Genomic DNA, 22796 nt, shown 5'->3' on the forward strand with positions numbered 1-22796 from the left:
GTGTGGTGAAGCCCTCAGTAGGAGCTAATATAAGAGTGCAAAATGTTTGACCTGGGGGGCCACAGGCAGCCCCCCCACCCAAGGCCTCTCTGGTAGCCAGCCAGACCACCAGCATCTGCAGCCAGTGAAAAAAGAGGGAAAAAAAGGAAAACCCCCTCTAGGAATAGGCTCTATGGTTCCTGTCATAAATGCCTCATTCCTAGACCATCCTAGGAAGCAGTGACTGAAGGTTCCTTCCTTCTTCTGAGGAAGCTCTAAGAATGAGGTTTCTATGGCAGGAACTATAGAGCCATTTCTAAAGTGCTTTTCCTCTTTTTTTTTTCTTTTTTCAGTGGCAGAAGAGGGAAGAGTTAAAGCTGTGAGTGAGTAGGGGAATATATGTATGTGTGTGTGTGTGTGTGGGGGGGAGAAATACGGTGGCCACTTATGAATTGCCAAAAAAGAGGAGATAAATTTGTATATGCAAATTTAGAAATAATTATAATAATTGAAATGGAAATACAGTACATCTCAGCAAAGTGTAGAAGACTGAGACCAAGTAAACTGCGTCTATGCCTGTTCAATCTACTGCCTAGGTGCTATCTATTGTTGGGCAACAGCTCCTATGGTTATCTTTATGCTGGAATTGAACAGGACAATCTTTCAAATAGAGGACACCTTCAAATACAGGGTGGTTGTCTGGCAGCCCTTCAAACAGAGGCCTGTAAAAGAGGATACCTGGCTACCCTAGGAGAAGTGAGTGGATGTGAGTGTCTATGTGTGGGGAGGCTTAGGGGGCTCCTGGCTTCTGGCTCCTGACAGATTTCCCTGCTGTCACAACTGGTGCTTCCTCCAGCAGTGGGGGCTTGCTCCTTTTGGTGGAAAGCAGGGAAAGTGATGATGCAACAATGTAAATACAGCACCTCTAGACTTAATTAATCCTTGTTACAGCACAGGATGTTTCAAGTTAGTACTTGTAGGAGCAGAATCCCTTCTTAGGGTCTGAAGTAAGTAGCTGCAGGATAAGGTGGAATTTCTCTGGCACAGTACTGGTAAGTAGCTGCAGAACCAGCATGAATGCTTATGGGACAATATGGCTAAGTATTTATTTATTAATTAAATTTATTAATCACCCATCTGGCTGGTCACCCAGCCACTCTGGGCGATGTACAACAATAAAAACAGTTTAAAACAATAAAATTCTACATTAAAAACATCATATTTCTAGAATCACCCTAACCCACCCCAAATGCCTGCCTGAACAACCACATTTTTAATGCATGGCGGAAGCTCATTAAAGACGGGGCATGGCGGAGTTCCCTAGGGAGGGAGCTCCACAGAGTAGGGGGCACCACAGAGAAGGCCCTCTCCCTCATCCTCACCAGCCTAGCTGTCCTGGCTGATGGGACAGAGAGAAGGCCATCCAAGACTGATCTTGCTGAGCGGCCTATCTGGTGTTGCTGGAGGCACTCCTTGAGATAGGCTGGGCTGGAACCATATAGGGTTTTAAAGGTCAAAACCAACACCTTGAATTTGGCCTGGAAAACAACTGGTAACCAGTGCAATTCCTTCAGCGCTGGAGTGATGTGATCTTGCCGGCGGCTGCCTTTAATCAGGCGAACTGCCGCGTTCTGTATCAGCTGCAGCTTCTGAACCGTCTTCAAGGGTAACCCCACGTAGAGCGCATTAAAGTAAAGTAAAGGTGTCCCCAACCAGTTGTGTCCGACTCTAGGGTGCGGTGCTCATCCCCGTTTCTAAGCCGAAGAGCCAGCGCTGTCCGAAGACGCTTCCGTGGTCATGTGGCCGGCATGACTGAACACCGAGGTGCACGGAACGCTGTTACCTTTCCCGCCGAGGCGGTACCTATTTATCTACTTGCAATTTCTTGCTTTCGAACTGCTAGGTTGGCAGAAGCTGGGACTGAAGACGGGAGCTCACTCCGTCATGCAGCACTCGGGTCTTGAACTGCTGACCTGCCGACCTTCCAGTCTGCAGTTCAGCGTCTTAACCACTAAGCCACTGCGGCCCCGTAGAGCGCATTACAGTAGTCTAAATGAGAGGAGACCAGGGCATGTACTACCAATGGGAGCAGATGGTCAGGAAGGTAGGGGCACAGCTGCTGTATCAGATGGAATTGGTACAGCGCTGTCCGGCTCACAGCTGACACCTGAGCCTCCATGGACAGCTGGGAGTCTAAAATGACCCCCAGGCTGAGGACCTGGTCTTTAAAGGGTAGCCGTACCCCATTCAACACCAGGTCAACGTCCCCCAGCCTCCTCTTGTCTCCCACCAAAAGTACCTCGGTCTTGTCAGGGTTCAGCTTCAGCTTATTCCTCCCCATCCAGCCACTCACCGTCTCCAGACATTTGGACAGGGATTCTACGGCCAACCTTGGTGAAGATCTGAATGAGAGGTAGAACTGCGTGTCATCCGCATATTGATGACACCGCACCCCAAACCTCCTGATGATAGCCCCCAGCGGCTTCACATAGATGTTAAATAGCATCAGGGAGGGGATGGAACCCTGTGGCACCCCACAAGTGAGCGGTCATGGGTCCGAAACCTCCTCTCCCAGTGCTACCCTCTGGAACCTGCTGGAGAGGAAGGACCGGAACCACCGTAATACAGTGTCTCCAATGCCCAACCCCTCCAGGTGGTCCAGGAGGATACCATGGTCAACGGTATCAAAGTATCTGCAGAATCAGAAGGAATGCCCACAGAGCAGGTAAGTAGCTGCAGGACCAGGGTGGATGTCCATGGAGTAATATTAGTAAGTAGCTGCAGACTACAAGAAACCTGAGGGATTGTATGGTGACCCCTGATGGCTCCTCCCTACTCCCCCAAGGGAATGCAGCACATGCTGCCGCCCCCATCTTAAACTGAAGGTTTTAAAAAAAATATTAGAATGTATACAAGACAGGCACGATGTGAGTGAGCAAACCATGTGTGTCTGAGTTGAGTTCTATGTGAATGGCACTCCAGCAGATACCTGATATGGTACAATAATGATTTCACTCTCTCAGGCCACTGGCCTCAACACATGGCCATTTTGTTCTGTGCTCTCTCACCCTTTCCCCTAGCCATATTGAGTGGTGGCAGCGGAGTGTGTTGGAGTTGCCTTGGCAAGCTTCTGATTTGACTGGTTGTGCAATGCAAATTAATATTAACGATCTGTCTGTTTTTCTGTGTAATTAAGCAATAATGATCAAAGCTCAATGTTTTTCTGGGGATTAATGATGGCTTGAGAATTGATGGTCTGACGTGAAATCAGGGGCCATTAACTACAGCCATCCATTATTATCCCAGGAGAAAAAATATTTGGCCTGAGTCATTATATCTGTTATACTATGATTATTTAATGGTGCTTTCTTTTTCTTGCCTCTTTATTTATTAGGAAACTAATTGGTATTCAGACAACATCCTGTGGAAACTCTTAGCAGTAAGTCAAATGGAACTTTGTAGGAAGCACCAGGTATGTGATGCAAGCCTTGTGTTCAGGTACAGTGTTGATGGGTGGGCTTGTTAATTTTGTATGAGACGGTAAAGGGTTGATATAAAGGTAAATACAGTCTTTATATGCATGCTCCTTACTGTTAATGCACCACCCACAGTGCAATCTGATGCATACCTATTCAGAAGTTCAGTGAGACTTACTCCCAGGTATGTATAGAGTTGTTGCAGCCTCATTCGGACTATTTGTTAAGTGCTGCAAATGAACAAACTGAGTTCTTTATTTCTCTTTACAATGGGAGGTTTCTGCCTCCCCACCTCCCCAGCCCAGAATGGCACATTTCTAGGACTCATAATATAGGGTCTGGTTCTATAGACATTGATCATTTTCACTAGCTCAGCTTGCTCAAGTGAAATATCACAAGAATAAAGGTGTCAAGGGTTGCGTGTCTTATGTTCCACACTATTGCTTTTTAGTTCCTGCTATTTCTTGAATTTAAAGCCCACTGTTTTTTTCCAATTACTCAACAGGATAAAAGTTTTGGAGAGATCATTCTCGTTGCCAAATGTACAGTGGATGAGGGAGTAACCTGCAGTCACTTTTTGCTTTTCAGGATGGTGGTGCAGGGATATCAAATTTTATTCTTTATTTCTGTTTCCAAAAGTATTGATCATCAGTGGATGGCATGTGTTGTATTACCTGTTTGTCTTCTTTTGACTTCATATAAAATAATGGAAGAAAATACTTGTAGAACATCTGTGGTGTGGCGCAGGGTATATAATACAGAAGTCTGCATGTGCCCTGAGATCCTATACAGAAACCATTTAAGTAGCCTTGTGCTAATGCTGGGCCATAGGCAGCTGAATTGGATCATGTCTGAATACTGGCGGGTCAGGGGCTAATATTGCCGGGAAACTCTAGGAGCAATTTTCAAAATGTTGTGTGGTAAGGATAGGTCCAAACAAGCTTGTTCACTGACCAGGTCAAAGCTGAGGTGTCTGGACAAAGCGGCTGGAAGGACAAGCTGGAAACAAACACAGCAAGAAGGAAAGTAACAGCAAGCTAGCACTTTCCTAAATGCACATCCAGGGCTGGCAGTACTTAAGAATCTAAGAAGAGCCCTGCTGGATCAGACCAAAGGTCTATGTGGCCCAGTATTCTGTTCCCACAGTGGCCAGCCAGATGCCTATGGGAAGCCCACGGGCAGCACCCTCTCACTCGTGTTTCCCAGCAACTGTCATACAGAGGCATGCTTACAGTTAGACCACATTGGGGAGGAGGTCCAGTCAGCTGCCTAGAGCTAGGGCCTGAAGAGAAGAATATTGCCTTTTTCCTCTCCTGTTCTACAAGTGGGAGTGGCTTGCATCAGAGGTGTAAGTATGCAGACAGACTAGAGGCCTTCCAGTTCAAGTTGTGTAGACTGTGCCGTTATGTGGACACTTTGCTACCGTAGTGGCTATCTGTTCCTGACAAAAATGATTCGACGAGCAACCAACACACCACAGAACACAGAACTGTTACACAAGTGAAAGCCTTTCCATGTTCAGAAACATTTGTGTACCACTGATAGTATTTATGTAACCAGTATTGCTTCCCAAGTGAAGGGTATGCAATGGGGGTAAGATCTACACTGGAGTCCATTTTGTTTCTGAGGCACCACTGCGCCGGTATTTTTACCAGTTTTCTCAGTAGGCACATGTCAGCAAATACGATGCAGTATCCGCTGGGTTTATACCATCTTTCTGTGTCACACAACAATATGCAGTGTTCCGATCATGGGAGAAATGGGTGATGTTTTTAAGACCATGTGAAGAGAGTTGTATCACCTTATAACACAATTTTGTGTTACAGATTGCACTGTATTGCTTCCATTGCATTAGAAGTGGGAGGTGGCTGTAAGATGAATCCTGCTGCTTCAGGGCTTTTTTTTTTTTTACGTTGTTGAACTCATGTGCACCTGCAAAAGTCTGCATTATTGTCATTGGAGAAAAGAGGGTTTTTGATTGCAGTCTGTTCTGCTGACCTGTGTCCCGTTTTAAAATGTCCCCCTACCCCATCCCACCAGTCTGGGGAGTTGATGTACTTTCCTGTTGCAGCCAGCATTCCTCTTAAGTGTTTTAGAGCTATTCTGCATTTCTACATTGCTTTCCTTTGCAGCTATTAATGTCAAGAGTTTTCCCCCTTTCCCCAAATTCCTTTCCCCTGCTCCACCAGAAAGCATTTTCCAGTCCCTTCCACAAACAAACATGGAAGTCAATGAGCCCCTCTCCTGTGCTGCCTCTGTTGTCATGTGTCATTCCTCTGGCCTTGCTTGCTTGGCCCCGTCCCAGGAGTAAACACCATTGAAGTCAATGTGACTTACTTCTGAGTAGACTTGTATATCATTGTGCTGTCAGTTAGAAGGTGTTTTAGGCAAGGAAATTAAAGAAAAAGGGGTGTAATTGGGAAGGCTTACAGTCATCCCAAATGTTTATTTCCTTTGAAGGAGGCATGGGGTTGTGAAGAAGCAACATCAATTTCACTCCCTATTACATTGCACAAGGCAGAAAGAGAGGAGGAGGGTGGGGGTGGCTTTTGAAGAGAAACGGGAAAACTGTTGAGGAAGGCTGATCACTGCCGTCCACTCCTGAAGAGATGGGCTACTTTTCCTCCCAGTTGTGGGACCGCAAAGGGTGCATGGTCAGTAGGGATGGGTGGATTCCCTACCTGCTGGTCCGGGTGGGAATCTGCCCTTGGGGGAGGCAATCTGTCCCTCCTCCCGGAATCTGTCCGGGCTGGCTCTGCTCCGCAGCAATCCTGCGGAGCTGGCTGCCGGGTCAGCATTGCTGGCGATACGGCCGGCCGCCATTGCTGTGCCGTATCGCTGGGCTAACTCCAGACGCAAATGGCGTCCACCACGCCATTTACAGCCGTAAAGCTGTTAGGTTAACCTAAATGCAGCCGAAAATGCAGACCCTTACTTCCTCCCCACAGAGGCTCCCCACAGAGCCTCCCCTCCTACTAAAAGTAAAAGGTTAAGGTGGCAACAATAGTTGCTGAACCAGTTGTATAGGCTGAAACCATCCCACCAGGATAAGGTACAATATCACAAGGTTAGTACACACAACCAGATATATGCAGCATGGAAACAGCAATATATTTAAAAAGTGAATAAAGTAGTCTTAAGAAATCAAAGGGTATAAGGGCAGAGATAGCGTGAGGAGAACAGACTGGGGGGTGCATTGTGCACTGTGCGAGTGAGCTAGGCATGACAACAATGGGGAAAACCCTTGTGTAGCTCAGCCCCGGGTTATCCTGCTGCTGGTTATATAACTATGGGATGAGTGTACACGCTATGGGCATCAGTGCCTCTCGCATGCCACCTTCATCGTACTGTAAAACCCTATGATCTGCCTCCAATTCTATGTGGCTATCTTGTTCCTTTGAAGGGGTTAAATCTCTCTGTGCACATTTGCTTTGTCCCCAGAGCAGTGACAGGGGATGAGTGGATCTGTTACACTTTTTAGGGCTGACTAAAACTGGTAGTTGTCCTTTTTCACTTTGGCAGCAAATTGTAGAAGGTTAATCAGCAAGTCTTGGCCAGATTCCTTTCCTTCTGGGCTCTAAAAGTTTCTCACTTGACTTTTTAAGCCTCCAGCCTCTCTGCATTTTAAACACAATTAATAAGGCTGCTCTGTCACTCCTGGGCATGGCTGCTAAGGGCCAAAGCAACATAGCATATATTTTGTCACCAATGCATTCTACAAGAACTGCTCTAGAGAACATTGTGTCATTGCAATACTAATCTTCATTTCATCTCTTGGAAACCAATGTCATCTCTCAGCTCACACTTAATATTTGCTTGTCACAAACTGGGGCCTCTCCTGTCTACATCAGTGGTTCTTGCACTTATCCCCCCCCCCGGGGGGGGGAATTGGTCTTCTAGTCAGATGAAATGCTGCAGATATATCCTGAAGCCACCTTCCCTGTGCACTCATTAGCATGTACACCATATGTGAGTCCGAAACAGATAGAGATGGGCCCGAGCCAGATATAACATTTTAGCTGCGTGAAAGAGCAAAAATTAAAAACTTGTAAAGTTTGGAATGCAGACTCCACATGGGTTTTGCAAGGAAGATGTTCTTCAGGAACCTGGAGGGGATTTTGTTGACTGGATATGATCTTTCCTCTTTATCCTGCAATTGGTGTATCTTTAAAACACACTCTCTCTCTTAATCCCATTCTACACTGTGGGATGGCTTTTGGAGTTCCTCTCTATGCAGGCTTTTGTGGCTGGCTTTTGGAGTTACTCTATATGCAGCCTCATCCCAGTCTGAACTGGTTATGTGCATTTGTGCATGGACTCTCACTGTCCTTGTGTGACCTTGGCTATGATAACTCTGGGAAACAGTTGTTGCCACGACAGCAGCTTGAGAGATTTCATCTAATCAGTCTTCATCCAATCAGTCTTCATCCTATCTAGCACAGGTCTACATAACTAAGCCAAATGCAGACTGATAATATAGCCTATCAGATGCTCGATAGCACCCCTGTTCTCGCAGGCCCCAGTGGGAGCAAAAACGGTAAGTTTATCCAATGGTAGCTTGAGCTGCCACACGTGGCTGTGTTTGACATAGGGATCCACGAATTGTGCAGACTTGTTCTAGCTCATCTGTTTGACTCAGTCCTTCATCTCTTTCTCTTCATAGACCTATCAAGGTTGGAGAGTGGAGGATGCATGCGCACTCAACCTGGTGTGCTCCAGATGTGTTGGACTACAGCTTGCATCCTTCCCAGCCAGTATGCTCAATCTGGAAGGCATTGGGTTGGGGAAGTCTGATGTAGGTGCTCATTTATCACTCCACCTCTTACAGGAAGTGGGAGGCAGGTTTTCATTTATTACCCTACTTGTCACAGGAAGTGGAAGATTTGCAAACAGAAAATCCCCCTTGTGCATTAGTCGGGGGCGGGCGGGGGATGCCTCTGTTTTCACTTGGATCAAATGAAAATAATAAGGTAAGTTTCCTCAATTTGGTGACTAATGCTTTAATTTGTTGAGACAGGTAGTTAAGAGGCGTTGTGTGACTCACCTGCTTGGATGTTAAAGTAATAATTTACCTTAAAGAGCAGGAAAATATTATTTAAAGGGACTTTATGAGGACTTTATTTGAAAAGTAACTCAGAATGCAGTGTCTCTGTTCTGAAATCTAGAGCAATTCAAGTAAAATAATTAGGAGGAAAGCACAACTGATCCATGTAGATCTTTCAGAGGATCTTCTTCCATGAGCAATGATGCGTTGGAGGAGGGGACTTCCATGGGACTGTGGTTCTTCCTTGATTAGAAAAATGGCAAGAATCACTGTTGATTGGTTTCCAGGTCTCGTGGGAATATCTCAGGGCAAATTTGACATGAACGGACAGGCAGCTCTAGCCATTGCACAGCTCCCGTTAATTTCAAAGGGGCAGTTGCAGGAGACTTTGGCACTGGATTGTGCCTAATCATATTGTTAGTAGTAACGTATTAAACATATGCAAAATATGCCATGACGTATAGCGCTGTAATACATCTCTTTCAGGTGCTGTTATGTATTGGTGAAGAGGCAGAAGCTAGTGCTGTTGGATTGCTTGCAGCAGATGGAACCACCATCTGGAAAGGGAGGCAGAGATTCTAAGGGCTCCCTGCTTGCTGTCTGGGTTTGACTTTCTAGTGTTCAGACTTACATTACCTGATAATTTGTAAGTTATTGCATTAGACAGCTGCTGATTTCATTGCCTGGAATTGCACTGTGGCCACTAATAATATGCATAGATTCTGCCCAGTATTTTCAAGCCAAAATTGAGAGCACATTAGATTCCTGAAGCAGGAATATTTTCATAACAGGTTAAAAGATATTGGATATTTCAATTGTTTAAAAGGGCTGCAACGTAGTATGGATAGATGTTCAGAGCATAAGTAAAGTAGAGGAAGTCTTTATCTGGTAGGGATGGCGGAGAATTTCTCCCCGAATCTCTGGGAGGCCGAATGCCAACGCATTCGGCCCCCCGAAATTGGCAGTGAAATTCTCCGCCCCCCGCCCCCCCTGGGATGGGACTTACCTTTGGCGAATGTCCCTCCCGGCGGCAGGTCCCGGCGGCGGTTCGGCGGCATCTCGTTGGGGGCGGGGGCAGCGGCCGGTCTTCCGATCCGCTGCCGCTGCCACCATTACAAAGTAAAGTAAAAAAACAAACCCCATGATAGGCTACATAACGATTAACGTAGCCTATCACGGCTAGATTTCCAAAGTCAGCCATGATAGGCTACGTTAATTGTTACGTAGCCCATCACGGGTGACTTTGGAAAAAGAAAAAAGAAAGCGCATGCGCAATTGGCGGTGCCTATGGGCGCTGCCATTTGTGTTCCTTATTTGGTCCCGGTAGTCTAAGTAAAGATTTATGTAGACTACGGCGAAAATAAGGGCAACGTAAATAGCGTTGCCCTTATTTTCACCGTAGTCTACGTAAATCTTTACGTAGACTACCCGGGACCAAATAAGGAACGCAAATGGCGGCGCCCATGGGGCGCTGCCATTTGCGTACGCGTTTTTTTTTCAAAGTCACCCGTGATAGGCTACATAACGATTTACGTAGCCTATCACAGCTGACTTTGGAAATCTAGCCATGATAGGCTACGTAAATCATTATGTAGCCTATCACGGGTGTTTTTTTCCCCCCACTTTTTCTTTCGCGGCCGGGGAGACGGGGTGCTTCTCCCCAGCCTGAATTTTGGCCGGGCGAGGCGGGACACCTCCCCCCCTGGCCTGAACTTTGGGGGGAGAACCGAAGCGCCTCCCCCCCACCGCGAAGCAAGCTGCGGGACCAGGTAAGTCCCTTTCGTACATGCCTATTATCTGGAGTTCCCCAAACATAAAGGAGAGTATAAACCACCCAGATACTCATTATGTGTTGTGCACCTTCATAATCTGACCTTGCATCAGTTGTAGTTTCATAATATGTTTGGTGGTGATGCCGACTGGGTTCCTCTTGGGCACTAGGTGGAATCTTGGCAAAACATCTTGGGGGCACCCTTGCAGGGACTGGAGTCCATTTTATCAGGTGCATGAAGTGTTATCTTAAGTTGTCAAATATATACACATAGTTGCACAGGTGGAGGGATGCAACACAAAACATCCAGTGCCCGTTGCATCGGTCCCTTTGCTTGCAGTCCCTTTGACCTCCTCGGCCAGAGGAGCTGCTGCTGTTGATGAGCCAGAAGGCCCAGCCCCGAGATTCCCATGCAGCCCCTGAGCTCCACCGGCCGCCCACTCACCTGCCTGCTCATTCACAGCCATAGCAGCAGCCATGTTTGCCTGTGTCAAACTCTGCAACAGCTCCCCTGCGTTGATCCATACCGGATCAAGAATCCTAGATGGACCAATTTCAGCATCGGTGTTGTCTAGGCCAGAAGCCAGAACTGGCAACACAGCTTTCCATACTGGGGCTCAGAACCCTGGCAGACAACTAAGCACTAAGGGAGTTTCAAACTAGTGCTGTCAGCAGGGACGTTGACACTCCTGCCAAATGCATTGCTGCTGGTGCTGGTATTGGAACAGTCTTTGGGAGTGTAATCATTGGCCATGCCAGAAATCCTTCTCTGTCTGAAGCAGTTGTTCTCCTGTGCTATTCTGGGATTTGCCCTGTTTGAAGCCATGGGTCTCTTCTGTCTGATGGTTGCTTTCTTGATCCTGTTTGCTGTGTTAAGAGATCTGTTCGTAACATTGGTGTTAATGAACTCGATGTGACTCTGTGAACTTTGGCTTGGGAAAATGTTTATCATGGAAATGTATGCTGCTTCCAAAGCAGCTTAATTAAAGATGGTTGCATTATTAATGGTGACCCACTCACAAGCCATGTCGATGACAACACAAACATCCTGGCATTGGTAAGCTAATTAACACATGTCGGGTGATGATAAACTTGTTATTCCAGTTCAGGCCACAGATAATAGAACTGAATGTCTTGAAAACTGTAATTCAGGGTTTTCACACTGCTGTTCCTCTTTGAATTCCTTAAACTCTCCGCTCTCTCTTAAGTACAACTTTTCCAACTGCACTGTTAGTTGCTTTAGGTGGTTTTAGTAGGGACATCTGTTGCTGGGAAATCTGTTCAAGTTAGCTGGATTTCCACAGCATGTCCCATCTGGTAAGCAGGGGCAGACCGAATCAGATTTTTTTTTTCTGGACTCTGGCAAAATTTTGCACATCCCACCTCCCGTTCTGCCATTTGCACAAATAGCAATTTGAACATATTTTTTGGTGGGTCTTGAAATGTGCACAAATATTGTTGATTTTTTAAATTGTCACTTGTGCACAACTGCGCAACATTGCAAGTCCATCTCTGTCCACTACTTAGCTGTGCAGGCATGTTCCCCTCTTGTCAGTACCCTTGTCAGTTTCATCCTGTCCATATAACTTTGTTTAGTCCAGCAGAGCCATACTCTGTTCTTGTCAAACAACTTGTCAATTCCCCCCACCCCCACTCCACTTCCACTCAGGAAGTGATTTGACAGATGTCAGTGTCAATTGTGCACAAATTACCCACTGACATCTTGGGAAACGGGGAGCAGATCTCCCACTCAGCAACCGGAACCTCAAGGTTTGAAGGGTTGAACTGACACTTGGGGGTTCCATTGCACACTTGCCTGAGTCACAAGCAAGTGCTTTTAACACAGATCTGGGGTCCATCCCCTTTTCACGGTTTCCATTTACAGTAACACAGGAGCTGTGAAAAAGGAGTAGACCCTAGATCTGTCTTAAAAGACTTGCTTATGACTCGGGCAAGTGTGCAATGGAAATGGGGTGCCCCCAAGTGTCAGTTCAGCACCTTCAAGTATCAGTTCAATGGACTTGTGATGCTGCGCAGTTGTGCAAGAGCAGCATTTTTTTAAAAAAAGACAATATTTGTGCACATTTCACGACCCACAAAAAGTGCGCAAATTCCAATTTGTGCAAATGGCAGAACCTGGGGAAAATCTGTACAAATTGCTGCCATTAAAAAAAAAGAAAATCCGTCTATTAGCTTGACTCGCTGCAGGTTGAGCTTGTGCCAGCAGAGCGAAGTGGAACAAAATCTGTGGGGCCAAACTGGAAAAAAAATCGTTGAGCTTTACCCCCCCCCAACAGAATCGTCTTGATATCTCTAGTTTTTAGAGACCATAAATACCAGGCACTCACATTCTTCACTGTGTGCTAATGTCATCTTCCATTGCCAGTCACTGATAGCATCTTCCAACCAATAGATCAGGGCTACATTCAACTTTCCATTTCATTAAATGGTTTAGTTGCAGCTGAACTCAAGCAATAGAGACTATAGTGAATATAAAGATGCATCGATGCTTCAACTACACAAGTAGACATGGTTTCTTTTTCTGGCCCTGGGATGAGCTAGTAGAAAGCTACTCTTCTTGCCCACATCTTTCCTCTCCTTAATCTGATAATCTCCTTTAGCTGGTTGGCCTCAGATTTAATGTCCTATGCTTTGTGAAGTGCTTGACTGGATTAAAAATAAACTTCTTGGAACTTTTAGGTATGTTGACATGAATTGCTATCTGTGTGGGTTTTACTGCGAATCTGGGTCTTTTGGTAACAGTGTTTAAAGCTCAGAAGGCTTTATATACATTTTTCCAAGGAGCCTGAGAGGTTAAGAGTGGCTGCTCATGTACGCTTAACACATCAAACCCTCTCTTACTTTGGTAGGCATGTTGGTACTTATTTTTCATGTTTCTGATTCATGTTTCTGCAAGCACTTAAGCCAATGCACAAGAAATTAAACAAATTAAAACGGCAACAGCTGGCAACATTATTAAGGGAGTGAACCTGCGGCCCCTACAGTGTCTGGTGGGGTGTGTGTGTGTGGATAGGATATTTTGGTTTCCTGGATCCAAGGTCAGAGACAGCGCTCTGACCTCAGATCTAGGAATCCAAGCTCCCCACCCACTTCCCCTCCCCCTTGCAGCTGGCATGGACAGAACCGCGCTGGCTGACTCCAAGCTTGCAAAAGTGAACTTGGAGAGGAAGGAAAGGGGGTGTGCTGAGGGGAGGGGACTGGGGAGGTTGGCTTATGATGTATCCTTGAGCCTCCCCAGCCTCCTTCCGTCCTGCTCCAACATGCACCAGGGAGACAGGCAAAAAAACCTATCTAGCCAAAATACGGAGCGGGAGAAGTGTAGAGGCAAAGATCTGCATTGGATGGTCCTAATCCTCTTAGTTTGCCAAGCTCCGAGGCAGCCTACCTACAGTTATCCATGCTCTGATAACCTATCGTCTGGATTACTGCAATGCGTTATATGTGGGGCTGCCTTTGAAAACGGTCTGTCAACTTCAGCAGGTCCAAAACAGGGCAGCAAGACTGTTAACGGGAACTGGACAATGTGATCATATTATACCAGTACTTTTCCATTTGCATTGGCTGCCAGTCCATGTCTGGGCCCAATTCAAAGTGTTGGTATTAACATTCAAAGCCCGAAATGGCTTGGGGCCAGGTTATCTGAAGGATCGCTTCCTCCCATATATACCTGCCTGGACCCTAAGATCATTTTCAGGGGTCCTTATCCAGGAGACCCTGCCAAAGGAAATGAGGTGGGTGGCTACTGGGAAGAGGGCCTTTTCTGCTGTGGCACCCTGGCTGTGGAATGAGCTCCCTAGAGAGATTTGCCTGGCACCTACATTGCACTCCTTTTGGTGCTAGGTGAAGACCTTTTTTATTTTCCCACCATTTGTGCACTCAAGTCTTTTAGTGCTGCTGTTTTAAATCTGTATTTTAAATCTCTGCATTGCCAGCCACTAGGTTTTATTTTGGTTGTACATTTATACTGTGGTTTTAAGCTTTCATACTTTATATTGTTTTATGATGTACTTTGTGGTTTTAATTGTTGTGAACTGCCCAGAGTGCTTCAGCTTTTGGGCGGTATAGAAATGTAATAAATAAATAGTTTTGACTAGCAAACCACCTCTCCAGCCCCCACTAAGCAGGAATTCTCATAATTTTACCAGCTTCTGACATGATTGATATGGCTGTGGGTGGGAAATTCAGCCTGTCCATGTCAATCCCCAGGGCAAATACAATAGCAAGAATGGGCCTCAGCTGTGAAGCAATTTGTAGAGAAATTGTGGGTTGATTATGTTCATGTGTGAACTGGCCCTGAGTGTCAGCAAAATCCATCTGCTAAGTCTTGTTTTATGCAGGATTTGTTTTAATGTAAAGGAAAGTACACAGGATTGATGTAGTCTCTGGAAAACTGTGTGCATGTCTTACACATTTCAGAATAGTCAAGATAAACAGATAACACTGAAGTGATCTTGAAGCTTTCCATTGTTGTTGTTCAGTCGTTACGTCTTGTCCGACTCTTCGTGACCCCATGGACCATAGCACGCCAGGCCTTCCTGTCCTCTGCTCTCTCCTGGAGCCCGGAGTATGCTCAAGTTCATATTCATTGCATCGGTGATGCTATCTTACGGATGTACAAAAGTCACTTACCTTTTCGCGGATGTGATTTGCGGTGGGGGGGGGGAGGCGCTCCATCCTTCCCCCTGGAATCCTTGACAGGGGGGAGGCGATCCGGCCCTCCCCCCTGGAATCCTGCCTGGCCGGCTCCGCTCCGCGGTGGCTCTGTGGAGCAGCCGGCCAGGGCCATCCGCAGCCGGAGTTCCGGCCGCGGACGGGCTGCTGCGGACGCAAATGGCGGCTGCCGTAGTGGCCGCCATTTGCATCCAGCCAGGCTGCCGTGATAAATACTTACGTAGCCTATCATGGCAGGCAACCCCCCTCACAAAACAGTGTACGCAAATGGCCGCCATTTGCATTCCCTATTTTTCGCTGTTTTATCCTACGTAAATATTTATGTAGGCTATTATGGTGGAAAAAAAAGGGGAACGCGAAGAGCGTAGAGGGCGCTATTTGCGTTCCTTTCCCCCCCGCCATTTTAGCCTACGTAAATATTTATGTAAGCTATTACGGCGAAAAAAAAGGAACTCAAATAGCGCCCACTATGCTATTTGCATTCCCCTTTTCCCCCCGCCGTAATAGCCTCTGTAAATATTTACGTAGGCTAAAACGGCGAAAAATGGGGAACGCAAATGGCCGCTGCTGTAGCCGCCGCCATTTGCGTATGCTGTTTTGTTTTTTTGCCTGCTGTGATAGGCTACGTAAATACCTACGTAGCCTATCACGGCAAAGAGCAGATGCAAATGGTGGCCGCGGCAGCTGGTCAAAAGACCAGCTGCTGGCGGCAGAGCCACCGGCGGAGCTGCCGCCGGTGGAACATCCGCCCCAGGTAATCTTCGTCCCGGGAGGGAATCCACAGGGGGGCGGGAGGCTGTTCCGCTATGGATTTTGGGGGGCTGAATGCCAGTGCATTTGGCCTCACTGAAATCTGTGGTGGAATTCTCCACCATCTCTATGCTATCTAGCCATCTCATCCTCTGCCGTCCCCTTCTCCTTTTGCCTTCAATCTTTCCCAGCATCAGTGACTTTTCCAGTGACTTTTCTCTTCGTATTTGGTGGCCAAAATATTTGAGCTTCAGCTTCAGTATCTGTCCTTCCAATGAGCAGTCAGGGTTGATTTCCTTTAGGAAGCTTTCCATACTTGACAAAAAATAAAAAATAAATTTCAAGCCTTCAGGGATAAGGTGGGTTAATAATCTAGAAAGTTAAAAAAGCTGCCTAAATATTTATTTAGGCAGCCTTCGTCCACTTTCAACCTTTATTTACAAATGTCATAAATTTTAGCTATGAAGGAGCCGAAGGTGGAACAAAATGTTTCGTTCGTCTACTAATAATTCATCCCTTCTTGAGACTGTTCTGCTCTGCTAGCCAGTTTCCTGAGTTAATCCCTATGAAGCTCTATTAACTGTACACAAATATTTCGCTCATCTTTGCTTGGTTTGGCACCCATCATGTCACCCCTTTTGCTAACAGTACCCTACATTAAAGTAAGGGACAAATGGAAAGTTGCTTTAATTTCCACTTAAATCAAAAGAAATGAGTTAATTATATTCAGAGTTGTATGCTGATTTTGTTGCTGATGTTAGAAAAACTGAAATATAGATAAAATAACAAATCTGTTTTTTCCAGTCTTCTAAGGAGATAAGCTAAACTATATTTAGAGGATAAAATGTAACCTGGAAAATGACTCCTAGATTCTGATTTATTTCAATTACATTTTCCAGATCTGATGCCTAAAAAATGAGTATCAAGATATTGTCAGAACAACAATACTTGTAACTTGGCCAAGTCCTTGTGGACTGTTAAGCTGCTTCAAGATAAGAATTGCAAACACTGATTATTGAGAAGCTAGCTGTATCTGTTACTGTACTGTTTATAATAATTCATCCTTTGATAAAACTTCAGGCCTTGATATTCATGGTTTCTGAGGATCCTGGTACACAGACACACAATGATTGTTCAGCAGTCATTGTCAGTACCTCTTTGCCTCATGTACCTCACGGAGTTACTGGGAGGATAAAAACGAGTGAGGGGAAACCATGTATCTTGATCCCCTAGGAGGAACTGTGGGATATATTTGCTATCGAGAATAAATAAAGAGGATGTGTCTCTCTGCTGGTCAGTGCCATAGCTCCAAGACTGTGAAACCTAGACCCCTGAAACTTGGTATGCCTACTAAGGGGAACCTAGGAGTGTATCTCAGTGTGTTTGGTTTTAAAATGCATTGATTAATTTCAGTTTAAATGTATCCATGTGTTCGAAGCCTGCAGTACCATTGTCAGTCATGTCCCTAACCAGCCCATAGCTTTGCAGTTGATACAGTTTGAAGCTGGGGTGTGGGGTGTACTCCAAGAGACAACATTATACAGCTGCCCACTCCTCCGTCCTGTGGGAGCCCCCTCCTCAGAGGAATGGACAGATCCCTCCCTCAGGGGGGATATGGGGTGCACAATGGCAGGGACCATGCCTAGGAGTGTCAGTAGGCGTGGCTTCACTCAGGTGGGGCGGGCACAACTCTGTGTTCAACTCTGACAGCTGTGAAACTTTGCTTGAAGGCTTCACTGTATCAAGTAAGGACCAATCCATGCAAAGCCAGATCCACTTGCTAGTATGTAATACATAAAGACTGCAATCCTATATGTCTAGCTGCTAAGAAATTTCTATTGAAACATTTAGGATTGGGCTTCAAGAATATTAATTTTCCTTCAGCTGTGTTCAGCTGTTGCAACTCATATCTTTAATTTTTTTTGTACTGATGTTTAATATTTGATGAGCTTCTTCCATATCCATTTTTTTTTGAATCAAAGTAAATGCACATGGCATCAGATAAACACTAAAATGGGTTAGGAAGACACAGCCATGGGTTAGAATATGTTATAAATGGGTAAGCAGAATTAAATATATGTATTTCTTTCCAGTTGTGTGTGTGTGTGTGTGTTAGAGAGAGAGAGAGAGAAAGATGGGCTATCTTTATGCTGGGCTGCATGGATCATTAGCATTCAATGCCTTCTTTCCATTTTATTGGTGTGTGTTTTTTAATGGTGCTTCTAGGACGTCTTGAAGAATCTTGCTGTCCTACCAATTCAGTTTTTCTGGATGAACTTAGTGTAGAACAATAAGAATGGCAATAACAAAAATTGGTAACAAACGGATGATTTAAGCAGTGCTACATATCATTTGATGTGGTGGCATTAATACTAGTTATGGAGGCAGCACCTATCGTAGAGCAACATTTCAGGATATAAATACAATAGTAACCAACTATGAAAAATGCATCTGTCATCAGTGCAGTGCATCAGGATATGCAAATATAGACTTGTCCCATTTCCCCATAAGGATTGACCTCCCTCGCAAATTGTCCATTCAAAGCACTTTTCTATCTTACAACCTGGTGCTATGCATGTATATGCCCAAGTAAGTTCCACTGAACTCAGGAGGACTTTTTCCTAGGTAGGAGTGCATACGGTGTAGACGTGTTCTTTCTTGAAATTTTATTTTATTAAAAAGTCTTTAGAATGTGTTTTATATAGAAATGAACACGACAAGGAGAGGGCGTGTCATGTGCCGCTGGGTCTTCCAGGTGAGTTTTTCAGGTAGCAGTACTCTCTCAGGAAATGAATAATATGTCAAAAAAGACAGTTTAGGGTGCAGTCCTATGAGACCTGCCCTTGATGCCAATAAACCTCCAAACTCTGAGGCTTATGAGCAGCATCCAGTGCAGGCCAGGAGGCACAGCGGAGGCAATTGTTGCCTCTGCCATGCCTCCTGCTCCACATTTTAGCTGGATGGGCTTTTTTGTCCATCTAGCTGGGTTGTCCCGGAGGGGGAGGGAAGGAGGCTGGAGAGGCCTGGGGATAGCTGGTATCCTGGCCTCTCCATCCCCTCCCCGCCCACCAAAACACCCTCTTCTCCCCTTCTCTGAGGTTGAGTTCCTGACCTTGGAGAGCAGCTGGCATGGTTCTCTCCGTGCTAGCTACAAGGGGGAGGGGGTTGGAGCTCCGATTCCCTCCTCCGAGGCTGGAGTGCTTTCTCTGACCTTGGAGCGAGGGATCCAAAGTATCCTATGCCCTGCCAGATGCTGTCTGGGAACCATAGGATTACTCCCTTACAGCCGTAATCACACACACAAGAGATACACTTTCCTTAGTTAATGGAGTGCAACAATTTTTGCTCAATCCTCTTCATTTCCTAAGAGCAATGCAGGAGAAACTCCAGCGCTTTGCTCCACTAAGCAAATAGTTAATAGATAAATAGGCACATATTTATGTGAAACCAGGTATATATTGTTAGCAGCTTCTGAACAGGTCAGAAAAAGGAACTAATACCAGGAAGTCTGTTGCGCTGCCTTGCTTGGCTAATTGGTGCATTATTTTGTCCATTTAATAGAGTGTGCTGAATTTTCAGCCTTTTTAAAAAAAATCCCTGCAAAAATGTTTGCAGTAAAGCTGTGCACAAATGGCCTCTTGAAAATTCTTCACCCTATTTGTGGGCAGAGAAATTGGGAGGACAATTTCACCGAATTTCCTCAGGGGGAGGAGAAATTCTCAACAGTTTCTCACAAGTAGGGCTCATCATTGGCAGCACAGCTTCTCTCTTTTTTTCCTAAGGTTTTTTGTTTTGTTTTTGTGTGTGTGCTGGCACTGTAACTGGCAGCAACAATTGTGCTGGCAGGCTGGCCCCCCATTTTGCCTCTACCACAATCCAGATGTGAGGGGGCAGTATTGTGTCTAGCTCCAGGGAAGAGGTGGAGCACACTGCCAAAAATCGTCCTCCAATTTCCTGGATGTCTTCTTCCCTCATGAAAGATGCTTCCATTATTCTGCAACATTTTTAGGGTGTTTTGTAAGTTATTTTTGTGGTGTTTTCCAGCTTACCTAATCATTGTGAGGCAGCTGAGGATGCTGTGTGTGTGTTTTCTTTCTATTGTACATCTCTTCATTGCTCTGCAGCCCCCCTGGCTGCCTGCGCTTCCTGATCTGAAAAGTCCTATGGGAGGAATTATCTCATGATGTCTTCCCCTGGGCTTTCACTGAAGTGCGGGAAGCTGAGGAGGCTACAGGCTGCCTGAGAGATGATTGTATGATGAAAGACAAGACACTCATGCACACCCTTTGGCCACATCCAAAGTAAACCCAAGAAACCTGAACCCAGTGCATGAGAATTTCTCTGAATTTTTCTTCTCTATTTTTAGGCCACTCTTCAAACTAATCCGCCCCCCCCCCCACGTGTCCTACATACAATAAAAACAAAAAGAATATTAAAAACAAATATACAATAAAAACACCATACTAATATTTAATATTGTAAACATTGTAAACATTGAAAAGATACATAAGTCAGTCAAATAAAGGTAAAAATGTAAGAGTAAGTCAAGAGTCTAAAGAGATTGGAGTTCATAGCCAGCAGGGGAATCCCCATTCTTATCTCTGATCTCTGATAGGAGTGGGGGTACCCTCTGAGGGATTCCTCCAGGGGATGGGGTTTGGAGCCTAAGCCCTGCCCCATGGAGGGACCCTACGAGGCAGCATGGGCCAAACTGGGGTGCCCCACAGACCAGACGTTCTGCACACCTGTCATTGTTGGTATGAAGTGACTGGATCACACAGCAGTATACCATTTTACTCAGAAGTGAGCCCTATTGATTTCAGTGTGATTTACTCACAAGTCAGTGTGCTTAGGATCATAACCTAAAACTTCTTAATTCAAAACATTGAAACTTTTCCCCTTTGGAACACAAGCGAGCCCCACAAAGTTGCTCTTTGCTGATACCATGGCATATAAAGAGCTCTACAGTGCCGTCATTTAAATTTGGGAGAAACCCATTCCCTGTAGGGACACAGGGGGCAGGGTGGGTGGCTAAAAGTCAGGTTGTATTAGCAGCAAAGGACATCTTTTATTCATGGAAATGAGAAATAAGAGGGAACTGCAAAAGACATGCTGCTGGATTATGATACAAAAATAATATACGAGGCGCTGACAAATTGGCTCCTTGACAGAATGTCACTTACGGTTTGAACACTGCATATTTTGAAATCTAATTCAGAGCTGCTTATCAAGTTTTCTCTCTTACAGGTTCCTTTATTACTGTTTACGTGAACAATGGATCTGTACGCATCTGGGAGACGTGGTTACGCAGCGCATTGCCATGCATAAAACTTTGATTACTCTGCCTCATCTTGATTATCCTACTTGACTAGATCCATGCAAGATTCTCTGGCGTCGATGGGATTCCCTGGTGGGACACTGGCAGGTTCACACTGCTAGCAGCAGTAAAATACCAGTATGCAGTGTTCACTTTTAAAGGTCTTGAAAAAGTTCTCCACAGCAATGCTTTGGATGGAAATGGGCCCCAGCTAGTGTTTTCAACTAGCCAGTGTTTTACAGTACTGGTCCATCCAATAAAACTGTTGTCATTCTTTTATATTTTAAGAAATACTATCATTTAACCATGCAATATATAAACATGCCCTATCTATCTATCTATCTATCTATCTATCTATCTATCATCTATCTATCTGCAAATATAAATTTCCATAAGATAATAGATATAATTGTCATGTCCCCACTGGAGGAATCCTCCTCCTCAGAAGAGCTGGCACTCCCAGAAACCGAGGGCACCCGAGAGCAGTCACTGCCACCAGACCAGGAGGAGCCTGGGCCCTCAGGGGAGATGGCTGCAGGTCCGTCCCTGTCAGGGGGAGGGGACTCTGCCTCTGGAGCAGAGACTGAGCAACCTCCTGGCCCCCAGGAGGGTCATTGCCTCAAGTGACAGACTGGCCAGCAGGGCTCCCGCGAGAAGGAGTGTTCGCTTGCAAAGGAGGACTCTTCAGGAGAAAGTGACTCCTCATGGGTAGGGCTCTGATCATAGAGTTCTAATGTACTGCAGCGGGCTCTGTGGGGCTCACCAGGCTCTGGTGTTAAAAGTCTTCAGTGGCTGCCTAGCCAGTGCTAGACAACACAATTGTATCAGCTGCAGTGCCTTGTACTCCAGACCTTGTCTTGTGATTGGCCCTCTGTGCTACTGACCCTTGGACTCCTTTTTGACTCACCTTCTGGACTGTGTAATGTATCTGACTGCCTAAGTGTGTTTTGACCTTGCCTGCTACCTTGCCTCCTCCTGCCTTAGTCTGAAACCATTGGACTGAAGCCTGGGTTCTAGAACCTTTGCCTACTCCATTACTTTGCTTCTTGGTTAGCCCTTCACTCAGAGTCTGCTGCAGCCAATGCAGAACAATAACAAATATCAACTGAGTTGTCATTCTTAAAGGGTTGCTCAAAGTGGGGAGTTGATGCATCTTGTCTCTAGTGCACATGCAATTAAATGCATGCACGTGGATGCTAAGGCAGCTAAGGCACCATGCAGTGCACAGCCTGCCATGGTAGCCAGGGGTGCCTTGTACTTGTTGCTGAGGTTTATTTATGTATTGTGTATTGTTCTATTTATTATTATATCTATATCTCACTTTTTTTTCTTTGTGCCAGGAACCCAAGGTGGCTTGCAGGGTCTTCCTGTTCTCCCTTTAATCCTCATGACAGCCCTGTGAGGAAGTTAAGTTCAGAGTTAATGACTGGCCAAAGTCACCCAGTGAGCTTTATGGCTGAGTGGGGACTAGAACCTGGGTCTTCTGAGTCCTAGTCTAATACTCTTATCAACTACACCACGCTGGTTCCTGTATAAACTGTTGCTAACCTATTGCAGGACAATTAATTTTTTCTAGGATATTGTTAATAAAATGAGGAATGCTCTCCTAACTTTAACATGGACGGAAAACAAAGTGAATGAATACAGTATAAACCAGGTGTGGAGTAGAACCTCTGCAGTGTGAGTGTGTTTCTGGATATTAGAACTGTGGTATTTCAAGTGCTTCCCTATTTTGTTTATGAAATCTTGGATGGTATGCCATAATAT

The 22796-nt window shown here is 45.5% G+C and overlaps 1 long non-coding RNA gene and 1 pseudogene across 1 annotated transcript; both read left to right on the forward strand.

Annotated features, from left to right (window-relative positions):
- Window positions 1-218: 218 nt before the first annotated feature.
- LOC146350674 (uncharacterized) lies at window positions 219-21307 on the forward strand. Its single transcript, XR_014788869.1, has 5 exons — window positions 219-358; window positions 3374-3451; window positions 8119-8250; window positions 8986-9145; window positions 20960-21307. It is a non-coding gene; the product is annotated as an uncharacterized LOC146350674 (long non-coding RNA).
- Window positions 10748-11187, forward strand: LOC146350675 (ATP synthase F(0) complex subunit C3, mitochondrial pseudogene; annotated as a pseudogene).
- Window positions 21308-22796: the final 1489 nt, after the last annotated feature.

The sequence above is a fragment of the Heloderma suspectum genome, chromosome 3 (genome assembly GCF_057233095.1).
Source record: "Heloderma suspectum isolate Gila_16-S chromosome 3, 16-S_ref, whole genome shotgun sequence".
In the NCBI taxonomy this organism is placed as follows: domain Eukaryota; kingdom Metazoa; phylum Chordata; class Lepidosauria; order Squamata; family Helodermatidae; genus Heloderma; species Heloderma suspectum.